Here is a 12,347-nt window from a genome sequence, read left to right as displayed (position 1 = left end):
AAGAGGGACAGGGGAAATGAGGGGGGAAGGGGGGGAGGGAGAGAGGGAAGGGGGTGGGGGAGAGAGGGATGGGGGTGGGAGGAGGAGGGGTGAGGAGAGGGAGATGGAGAGGGGGAGGGAGGAGAGGGGAGGGGGGGGGGGGGGGAGAGGAGGTGGTGGGGGAGGGAGGGAGATGGGGTACCACCATGAGGTACCACCTCCAGTTTAAATTCCATTTGGAATATTTTGGAAGACCAAGACACCAAGACCACTCAGCAGACCAACAATTGGCTCAATAAGCCCCCATCTCTTACAAAAATAAAGCAAAATTAAAACCTAAACTTTGTTTAGTTTAGAGATACAGAGTGGAAACAGGCTCTTCCGCTACCAAGTCTGCACTGACCAACGATTCCCATACACCAGTTCCATCCTACGCAGTAGGGACAAGTTACAGAAGCCAATTAACCTACAAACCTGCACGTCTTTGGAATGTGGGAGAGAAGAACAAAAGCATCCGGAGAAAGCCCACACGGTTACAGAACCTACAAACTCCTACAGGCAGCACCCATAGTCGGGATCGAACCCGAGTCTCTGACCCAGTAGGGCAGCAACTCTACTGCTCTCTCTACTTAGTTCTGCTTAGTTTTCTGGTCTTGGTGAGAACCTTACTGCGAGTTCACCAGTCACCTCTGGGTGCTAACAGCCTTCCTCCTGTATCGAGGATACATTTAACCTTTTTCTCTATCCCCTGGGTGGAGAAATACTGAGGAAGTTTTCTTAGCAGAAATGTTGGACCCGGGTGGACAATTGATACAGATTTCAAAACTTTTAAAGCCTCTCCCAGAATTAAAGGAAGAAAAGAAACTCATGCTTAACAGTGTGGTTAAATGTTTTGCAACAGTCATCAACTTTGTGTTGGCCAGTGAACTTTGATTAGTCCAGTTGACCAAAGAGTTCCTCTTTGTCACAGGAGCTGGCCAAGAACACGTGAATTTGTTCATGTCCACTGAGGCTCGGAGGAAAACATACACTCGGGGGAAAAGCACTGTGGCACTGCAATAGTTCAAGAATTGCTAATCTGCCTGGGTACTGACTAATGTCAATATTGGAAGCTGTGTCCAAGTGACCAGGTTAATACAGGAGTCCATTAGAAAAGAAAAACATAGAAACATAAGCTGTGACCCCTTGTCCTGGACTTCCCTAACATCGGGAACAATCTTCCTGCATCTAGCCTGTCCAACCCCTTAAGAATTTTGTAAGTTTCTATAAGATCCCCTCTCAATCTCCTAAATTCTAGAGAGTATAAACCAAGTCTATCCAGTCTTTCTTCATAAGACAGTCCTGACATCCCAGGAATCAGTCTGGTGAACCGTCTCTGTACTCCCTCTATGGCAATAATGTCCTTCCTCAGATTTGGAAGATTTACTAATGATTTACTAATGGACTCATGTAACACTCTTACATGAGTCCATTAGTTGGGAGGGGGAGGGCACACATTTGGGTGGAGGTTCCTCACAGTGAGTGCCGTCTTGTCCATGAAGCTAAAAGCCATGAGTTCCTGTTCCACGCTAGGGACTGGAACACTACAGAATGAATGCTGCTATGTCACAGCTGAAAACATTTAGATGTGACATTATTTCCTTTAAAGCGCTCAGTTGCAAATCTAAAGATAATATTGGAAAGGAGCATTTGAAAACAGAAAAAGTTCAGATGCTAGAAATGTGAACTAAAAGCTAAATATGTCTTTTTCAGGTCAGACGACATCAATGGAAAAATAAACCATTCATGTTTTAAGTCACAAATGCTGTCTGATCTGCTATTTCCAGTATTTTCTGGTTTTGATTTTGCAGAGCATGGGGGTTCTCCCTTGTATTCTGGCCAATAACTATCCCTGTATAGACTTCATCATAACAAGTTGTTATTGACTCATAAAATGTGGACTGCAGCCCGAGTCATTTATTTTTTATAGGTTGAAGGCACTGCCACAGCACAGGAAAAATGCCTTCTATTTTTTCGCAGCCTTTGCAGAATTCACTGAAACTAACCAACGTCAACACCCTTTCTCAGGGCAACATTTCAAAGCGGATGTTGCACACAGCCAGCTGTGATGGGCACACAATGTCACTCACGTGCCAGGCACCAGATTTCTGGAGAATATGCTCCATTCAGAGAAAGGCACAAAGTGCTGGAGTAACTCAGCAGGTTAGGCAGCATCTCTGGAGAATATGGATAGGTGATGTTTCAGGTCAGGACCCTTCTTCAGACTGATAGTTTCTCCAGCATCTTCCCTCACGAGGCCTTTCTGCACTGGCCTCCACCTGATGGGCTTGTGGTCAAAGATGTTTTACTGCAGAGACATTTCTACAAAGGACAGATAGTGCAGTAAGGTGTAATGGAATTAAACATTCCGTGGCAATGAGGCCAGGACTATCCTTAACAACACAACCCTCTTTGTGTTCTGGATGAAAGAAGATCTGGTAGAAAAAATTTTGAAAACAAATTGTTTTTTAATTTGGAATTAATCTTTTGAATGTCAAACATCTGCAGTTAGACCTGGATAAATAAATATATACAGAGACAGATGTTTCTAAATGGAGATTATGTGGATCAGGTTTTAATGATTTTATTTTTCTAATTAGTGCAAGAGGCTTGTTAAACCCTAAATCTGTGTCTAAAGCTAGGTAATGAAGTGAACATTCTCCCTCTGCTGCCTGTGAGATTATAAGGGATAAAAAGACTGATGAACCAGCCTTTAGGCATAGAATGTCACATGAATAGCATTACATTGAGAAATCCAATCCAATTCTTGGAAGATAATGCAGGAAATTGAAGGATTGCCTAAAGCAAACAAACGACTGCTATAAATATTCCAAGGAGGAGGCGATGTCGAACAGAAATGAAGGAATAAATGGGTGAGGCAAAGATGGAATGGAAAAAAAATCACAGCAACAAATGTAAATCACAACAGCTGTAGACACATCTGTATCTAGTTATTTCGGCAGATTTTCCGCGCAGATGCGACGAGAAATGTACAGCCAATTTGAGCATATTTATATGGAGCACAGACAGTGCTGGTCTCCAATTGCAAAATGTTAACAATATTCACAATGATGACTGCAGAACTAAGCTGTTACAACTGTGAATAGATTAGGTCCCTTTTATACAGAGGCTACACTGCAAGATGCAAACCATTGGTTGGCTGCAAAAAATAGGATGGCCAGGTTACAGTTTGCCAAGAAGTACTTATAAGAGCAACCACAGTTCTGGAAAAAGGTCTTGTGGACAGACGAGATGAAGATTAACTTATATCAGAGTGATGGCAAGAGCAAAGTATGGAGGAGAGAATTAACTGCCCAAGATCCAAAGCATACCACCTCATCTGTGAAACACAGTGGTGGGGGTGTTATGGCCTGGGCATGTATGGCTGCTGAAGGCACTGGCTCACTTATCTTCATTGATGATACAATTGCTGATGGTAGTAGCATAATGAATTCTGAAGTGTATAGACATATCCTATCTGTTCAAGTTCAAACAAATGCCTCAAAACTCATTGGCCAGTGGTTCATTCCACAGCAAGACAATGATCCCAAACATGCTGCTTAAGCAACAAAATAGTTTTTCAAAGCTAAAAAATGGTAAATTCTTGAGTGGCCATGTCAATGACCCGACCTGAACACAATTGAGCATGCCTTTTATATGCTGAAGAGAAAACTGAAGGGGACTAGCCCCCAAAACAAGCATAAGCTACAGATGGCTGCAATACAGGCCTGGCAGAGCATCACCAGAGAAGACACCCAGCAGCTGGTGATGTCCATGAATCGCAGATTTCAAGCAGTCATTGCATGCAAAGGATATGCAACAAAATACTAAACATGACTACTTTCATTTACATGACATTACTGTGTCCCAAACATTATGGTGCCCTGAAATGGGGGGACTATGTATAAACACTGCTGTAATTTCTACATGGTGAAATCAAAATGTATAAAAATCGCCTTTATTAAAAATCTGACAATGTTCACTTTAACCACATGTGATTTTTTTTCTATTACAAACCTCAAATTGTGGAGTACAGAGGCAAATAAATACATGACGGGTGTTTGTCCCAAACATTATGGAGGGCACTGTGCATTCCGCATAAAGTCTGCGTTAAACTCTGGAGTGGGTTTTGAATTCATGAAATGCTGACGGCGAGACTGGTGTGACTCCATTTGACCCATGGTTTATACTTGATTCCAACAGCACTGCAATGTGAATGTCATGGAGTCATTGACTCATAGAGCAGGGAAACATGCCCTTCAGCTTGACGTGTCCAAGCCGACTGGGGTGCCATGACAACTATAAGAGTGATTATCTTGCTGGCCCACGAGGTTCTGTTGAGCTAAGATATGTTGACTGTCATTGATCCACCTGATATACCGCAACGTTGTTGACTTTAAGCTGTCTCCTTAGTTCCAGGGAAATTATGAATATATATAATATATACCAGTATTGCCAGTGAGGTCCGCAGCCATAAATACATTTCCCTTCACCTCTATGAAATTAAAGATGCAAAACAAGAGTTTAGGATAGCTGGTCCCTTGGGTGAGGTTTCAAAAGAACATAAGCAAATGGAATGTATCTTGTACTATTTTCTGAACTTCATGTACTGTGGTTGTTGCAATGCAGGGGGAGAGAACAGGTATTTCGAAACACAGCTTCCCGGAGATGACTGAAAAGCAGAAAAACAGGACGAACAGCCTGTTAGGGTTTGAGCAACCTTTTCAGTTTTGTGCTTTGAAGTAGGACTCCCACTGGCAGGCATTCAAGATCAGCTGATGTGTGTCACAAGCGCGGCTGGTGAATTAGATTATCAGACATATAGTACGGGTGGGATCAGAGGTTTGTAAAAGAAGCATTTAGAAATGCAACAGTCTTTCTCAATTCAGCGACTGCTGTGCAAATTAGGGGATAGAGTATATGAAGAGAAGTTGGATTCAACACATATGTTTAATTCCTCATTCTAAAAACCTAATAAACTTAAAGTGCGAATGCAGGCTTCAGTTCGAGCCTGCACCGCCATTCAATATGATCATGGCTGATCATCCAACTCAGTATCCTGTACCTGCCTTCTCTCCATACCCCCTGATCCCTTTAGCCACAAGGGCCAGATCTAACTCCCTCTTACACAGAGGGCAGTGGAGGCCAAGTCACTGGATGGATTTAAGAGAGAGTTAGATAGAGCTCTAGGGGCTAGTGGAGTCAAGGGATATGGGGAAAAGGCAGGCGCGGGTTATTGATTGGGGATGATCAGCCATGATCACAATGAATGGCGGTGGCTGATCATCCAACTCAGTATCCTATACCTGCCTTCTCTCCATGCCCCCTGATCCCTTTAGCCACAAGGGCCAGATCTAACTCCCTCTTAAATATAGCCAATGAACTGTGGCCTCAACTACCTTCTGTGGCAGAAAGTTCCAGAGATTCACTACTCTCTGTGTGAAAAATGTTTTTCTCATCTCATTTCTCATTATGGTACAGAAAATAGAGTTATGGACTGTTTTTTATCAATGCAACCCTTCCCTCCAGCCCTCCTTAACACGAGGGTTACCTGCACAAAGCTATTTTCACAAATTTAATGAACCCCAAAGTGCTTCTCATTCAACAAAATTATTTTGAAATGGTATTGAATTACTGTAATGTAGTACTGTAATAATAATAATAATAATAATAATATACCTTCCTAATGGCAGCGAGTTCTGTTTTAATGAAAAAATAAGGAATTGCAAATGGTTGATTGAATTGCAAGATACAGCATGGAAACAGGCCCTTCAGCACACTATTAAAAGTGGTTTTGGAATCTAAATATACTACTGATTTCCCTTTGTTCACCCTGTTACATACTCAAAGAACTCGAGCAAATTTATCGAACGTGATGTCCCTTTCATAAAACCACTTTGTTTGAAGCTCCTGCTATTTAGTCCTTAGTCTGTTGAATAATTATTGGAATCCAGCCAAGGTACAAGGAAGACATACGGGTCAAATGAAATCTCTGGGACTGAAATTGCTACATTCTTTTCAGTAATTCAATTAACTTTCAAAGTAATAAATACAAAGAGGCATTCACTTGATTAAATAATCTAGTATATGAAAGAAGATAATCACTGCCCCCAGCACATAGCCTTGGGAACATCAGGTTGTTTAACAGATTATTTACAGCTGATGGATGTTGCAATAAACTATGGAGTGAAATTCTTTGCTCCAAATAAGATCATAAGTGATAGGTACAGAATTAGGCCATTCGGCCCATCAAGTCTTCTCCACCATTCAATCATAACTGATCTATCTCTCCATCCTGACCCCCTTCTCCTGCCTTCTCCCCATAACCCTTGACACCCTACTAATCAAGAATCTATCAAACTTGGCCTTAAAAATATCCATTGACTTGGCCTCCACAGCCTTCTGTGGCAAAGAATTCCAAAGACAGGCAGCTCGATTTATTACTAACACCTATGAGAGAGAAGCCTGTGTGTTACCAAGCTTCTGAATTCTCTCGGGTGGAACCCTCTCCAAGACAGACGTGAAGCTCACCGTTTGACCTGTTTTTACAAAATGTTAAATGGTCAGCTCGACATAGACTACAAGACCTACACCAAACCCTAACCAATTAGGAGCAGACAAGGGCATTCGATCCAATTTGTGATTCCAGCTACCAAGACAGATGTGTACAGCAATTTGTTCTTCCCCTGCACAATTAAAGCATGGAATAATCTTCACCCTACTATAGTTACCCAACCAGATGCAACTAAATTTAAAGTAGCTCTTTCTTCCCAATAACCCTTTCTGGCTTAAGTCCTCCCTCCACCACCTCCAGTTGGAATATTTTGGAGGACCAAGAAACCAAGAACCAAGATTCACCACCCTCTGACTAAGGAAATTCCTCCTCGTTTTCTTACAAAAGGAACGTCCTTTAATTCTGAGGCTATGACCTCCAGTCCTGGACTCTCCCACTAGTGGAAACATCTGTCTCCACATCTACTCTATCCAAGCCTTTGATTATTCTGTACTCACAATACTGTGAGACCTTTCCCGGAAAACACCCGATTGCTCAAATTCACAGAAAAGTTAAAATAAGTATGACTGCATACATTTTAAAAAATCTGAAATTAAAGTTTACAAAATGCTGGAAACACTTCAGCAGGTCAGCAACAGTTGTGGAAAGAAAAGTAGAATTAATGAATTGGGTTGAAGTTCCCTCATCAAAACTGTTTTTTTATCTAAAAATATCCATCTCAGGATTTTTTTTAAACAATTGCTCATCTATACGAGTGTTGCAAGAACCGGATTTTCTGTGAAGAACTTCCCTTTCTCAGAATTAAAAGGATTGGACTATGATGACAGTTTGCACGGTTTAAATTCATCATAATCTAAACATTTTAGTTCTGAGAAGTACTTTGAGAGCTGGATGTTATGAGGTGGTACGAATAGCCCTCTTCTGCCATAAATACAAATAGCTCAAATGAAAAGACTTGAAGCTGATACATTCATTTCAGAATACAATTTAAAGAGGTAACTTAGTCACGTTATTGGTAAAAGGATCTGATGGTCTGGAGAAATTGCAACAGCCCCTCAAAAAATGGTTGAGACTAGGGAAAATTGAATCTACAAAAAGGAGCAAACTGCAAAATACTGGAGAAATTCAGTGGGTATCAGGCAGCATCTGTTGAAAGAATGGATGGAAAGAATGGATAGGCAATATTTGGGGTTGGTATCATTCTTCAGATTCAACCCTGTGCATTCACTCCATAGATGCTATCTGACATGCTGAGTTCCCTTTGCATTTTACACAAGATTCCAACATCTGCAGTTCCTTGCGTCTCCAATCAAGAGAGAGTGCTTCTATTTGGTTTCACTCCCTGCAAATGTTGCCTGATCGGCTGAGTTGTTATGTGCATTTTTTCTTCCAATGCTAAGTCCTGATATTATGCTGCAGTGGTATTGGTTTATTATTGTTAGGTGCACCAAGAGGCAATGAAACACTTTGTGTAGGAAGGAACTGCAAATGCTGCTTTACACCGAATGTAGACACAATAACTCAGTGGGTAGGGCAGCATCTCTGGAGAAAAGGAACAAACATCTTTTTGGGTCCAGACCCATCTTCAGTCAATGAAACACTTCTGTTTTCCATGTTACCTGGCAAATCATACCGAATTATTAATTTATAATAACTATAATCACTATTGTTTATTGCACTATTATTGTTTAGTTGGAGTATTATTGTTTATTTAATTTTTTGTTTGTTTTTTTATATTCTGATCTCTATTGTTGTTTATAATGGGGGGTTATAAAGTATTATGCTTACATATTTGTTTTGCTGCTGCAAGGTAGAATTTAATTGTTTGGAACATATGACAATAAAACACTCTTGACTCTGTTGACTACGAAGACACAAAATATTGGAGTAACTCATTAGCAAGGGTAACGTTATTGATTAGTGCGGGTGTCAGGGGTTAGAACATAGAAACATAGAAAATAGGTGCAAGAGTAGGCCATTCGGCCCTACGAGCCGAATGGTGCTGGAGTAGGCCGTTCGGGTTATGGGGAGAAGGCAGGAGAATGGGATTAGGAGGGAGAGATAGATCAACCATGATTGAATGGCGGAGTTGACTTGATGGGCCGAATGGCCTAATTCTGCTCCTATCATTTATGGCATTGCAGCGGCGCCTGCTGGCACACGCAGGTATCGAACCTGGCGTTCGGAAGCTGCAGTCATGTGATTCAGGAGGGGCTGCTGTTTTCGCGCCACAATTAGCTCTATAATCTTTGGTTGTGTGTTGTTGACCAGAGACGTGTTCGTGTTTTAGTCAGACATGTTTGTGTTTTAGCCAGACGTGTTTGCGAGGACATGTAACTAAGCCAAGGAGCTACTTTCTGAATAAATAAGTTGACAAAACCTGGTTGCCATCTTTACATCCGCCAAAACATGACCTTATTAGCACACCGGGGGGGGGAGGGGGGGGGGGGGGAGTGCAAAATAGAACATAACAATTGTGCAGAATACTGTGTTAAACCTGCAGAGAAAGTGTAGATAAAATAAAAATAAGGTGCAAGTACCTTATTGCAACTTTTGCACTTCTTTTTACAAGTGAATTGAACTGCTAAACAGTCACTCTGTACTCACAGTCACCTGATTCTGCTGCTTTGCACTGACATTTGAATAACTCTGGCACTGGCCACTCAAATCAGCTGCCCTGGACATTTTAATGATTGTTTTTACTGTATTTTAATGTTGCTGTTTTACCTGCTTTTAACTATTTATACTGTTTCATCAGGGACTGGATTGTTTTTACTGTTATTATTGTGTGAAATGCTTTAAGTTTCATGTGCAAAGGCTTCTCATTTTGCACTGTACAATTGTTGCTTTGCAAGATGACAATAAAGGATGATTGATTGATTGATGTAAGCGGTAGGAGAATATGGGAGCGGTGGTGAGTGTGGAAGAGGGAGCTGGGGCTGGTGTAGTGGAGCAGGGCTGGTGTAGTGTAGTGGAGCAGGGCTGGTGTAGTGGTGTAGTGGTGCGGGGCTGGTGTAGTGTAGTGGTGCAGGGCTGGTGTAGTGGTGTAGTGGTGTAGGGCTGGTGTAGTGGTGTAGTGGTGCGGGGCTGGTGTAGTGGTGTAGTGGTGCGGGGCTGGTGTAGTGGTGCGGGGCTGGTGTAGTGGTAGTGGTGCAGGGCTGGTGTAGTGGTGTAGTGGTGTAGTGGTGTAGTGGTGTAGTGGTGTAGTGGTGCGGGGCTGGTGTAGTGGTGTAGGGTGTAGTGGTGTAGGGTGGTGTAGTGGTGTAGTGGTGCAGGGCTGGTGTAGTGGTGTAGTGGTGCAGGGTGGTGTAGTGGTGTAGTGGTGTAGTGGTGGGTGGTGTAGTGGTGTAGTGTGTAGTGGTGCAGGGGCTGGTGTAGTGGTGTAGTGGTGCAGGGGGTAGTGGTGTGTGGTGTAGTGGTGTAGTGGTGCAGGGCTGGTGTAGTGGTGTAGTGGTGTAGTGGGTAGTGGTGCAGGGCTGGTGTAGTGGTGTAGTGGTGTAGTGGTGTAGTGGTGCAGGGCTAGTGTAGTGGTGTAGTGGTGTAGTGGTGTAGTGGTGCTGGGGTGGTGTAGTGGTGTAGTGGTGTAGTGTGCAGGGCTAGGGTAGTGTAGTGGTGTGGTGCGGGGCTGGTGTAGTGGTGTAGTGGTGTAGTGGTGCGGGGCTGGTGTAGTGGTGTAGTGGTGCAGGGCTGGTGTAGTGGTGTAGTGGTGCAGGGTAGTGTAGTAGTGTAGTGGAGCTGGGTAGTGTGTAGGTAGTGGTGTGGTGGCCAGGTGTAGTGTGTAGTGGTGTAGTGGAGTGGGGTAGTGGTGTAGTGGTGTAGTGGTGTAGTGGTGCGGGGCTGGTGTAGTGGTGCAGTAGTGGTGTAGTGGTGTAGTGGTGTAGCAGGGCTGGTGTAGTGGTGGTGTAGTGGTGTAGTGGTGTAGTGTGCAGGGCTGGTGTAGTGTAGTGTGTAGTGGTGCGGGGCTGGTGTAGTGGTGTAGTGGTGTAGTGGAGCAGGGCTGGTGTAGTGGAGCAGGGGTGGTGTAGTGGTGTAGTGGTGTGGGGGTGGTGTAGTGGTGTAGTGGTGTAGTGGTGGGGTGGTGGTGTAGTGGTGTAGTGGTGTAGTGTGTGCAGTGCAGGTGTGGTGTAGTGGGCTGGTAGTGGTGTAGTGGGTGCAGGGCTGGTGTAGTGGTGCGGGGCTGGTGTAGTGGTGCGGGGCTGGTGGTGGTGGTGTAGTGGTGCGGGGCTGGTGTAGTGGTGCAGGGCTGGTGTAGTGTGGTGCGGGGCTGGTGTGTAGTGGTGTAGTGGTGCAGGGCTGGTGTAGTGTGTGTAGTGGTGTGGGGCTGGTGTAGTGGTGGGTGTAGTGGTGCAGGGCTGGTGTAGTGGAGCAGGGGCTGGGTGTAGTGGTGGTGTAGTGGTGTAGTGGTGTAGTGGTGGTGGTAGTGGTGTAGTGGTGTAGGGGTGTGGTGGTGCGGGGTGGTGTAGTGGTAGTGGTGGTGGTGTAGTGGTGCAGGGCTGGTGTAGTGGTGCAGGGGTGTAGTGTGTAGTGGTGTAGTGGTGCAGTGGTGTAGTGGTGCGGGGCTGGTGTAGTGGTGGGGCTGGTGTAGTGGTGCAGGGCTGGTGTAGTGGTGCGGTAGTGGTGTAGTGGTGCGGGGTGGTGTAGTGGTGTAGTGGTGTAGTGGTGTGGTGGTAGTGGTGTAGTGGTGCAGTGGTGTAGTGGTGTAGTGTAGTGGTGTAGTGGTGCTGGTGTAGTGGTGCGGGGCTGGTGTAGTGGGTGGGCTGGTGCTGGTGTAGTGGTGTAGTGGTGTAGTGGTGTGGTGGTGGGGGCTGGTGTAGTGGTGCGGGGCTGGTGTAGTGGTGGTGCGGGGGGGCTGGTGTAGTGGTGTAGTGGTGTGTAGTGGTGGTGGTGTAGGTGCAGGGCTGGGTAGTGGTGCAGGGCTGGTGTAGTGGTGCGGGGCTGGTGTAGTGGTGTAGGGGCTGGTGGAGCGGGTGTGGGTGTGGTGTAGTGGTGTAGGGCTGGTGTAGTGGGGTGTAGTGGTGTAGTGGTGCGGGGCTGGTGTAGTGGTGCGGGGCTGGTGTAGTGGTGCAGGGCTGGTGTAGTGGGTGTAGTGGAGCGGGGCTGGTGTAGTGGTGCAGGGCTGGTGTAGTGGTGCAGGGCTGGTGTAGTAGTGGAGCAGGGCTGGTGTAGTGGAGCAGGGCTGGTGTAGTGGTGCGGGGCTGGTGTAGTGGTGTAGCAGGGCTGGTGTAGTGGTGCAGGGCTGGTGTAGTGGTGCAGGGCTGGTGTAGTGGTGCAGGGCTGGTGTAGTGGTGCAGTGGTGCAGGGCTGGTGTCGTGGTGTAGTGGTGCGGGGCTGGTGTAGTGGTGCAGGGTGGTGTAGTGGTGTAGTGGTGCGGGGCTGGTGTAGTGGTGGTGGTGTAGTGGTGCGGGGCTGGTGTAGTGGTGTAGTGGTGTAGGGTGGTGGTGTGTAGTGGTGCGGGGCTGGTGTAGTGTAGTGGTGCAGGGCTGGTGTAGTGGTGCGGGGGCGGTGGTGTGGTGCAGGGCTGGTGTAGTGTGTAGTGGTGCGGGGTGGTGTGCAGGTGCGGGGTGGTAGTGGTGCGGGGTGGTGTAGTGGTGTAGTGGTGTAGGGCTGGTGTAGTGGTGCGGGGCTGGTGTAGTGGTGTAGTGGTGTAGTGGTGCAGGGCTGGTGTAGTGGTGCAGGGCTGGTGTAGTGTGTGCACAAAGATCCTATAGCGGAGCAAGATAGGCTAGTGGTCCTGCTAAATGCAATGGACAGGGCTGGTGTAGTACGCTAGTGGTGCAGGGGGATCATGGGCAGTTTTGCACGGCTGGTTTTGGTG

Source organism: Leucoraja erinacea, chromosome 37, assembly GCF_028641065.1.
Source record: "Leucoraja erinacea ecotype New England chromosome 37, Leri_hhj_1, whole genome shotgun sequence".
NCBI lineage: Eukaryota > Metazoa > Chordata > Chondrichthyes > Rajiformes > Rajidae > Leucoraja > Leucoraja erinaceus.
Note: the sequence above shows the minus strand (reverse complement) of the source record.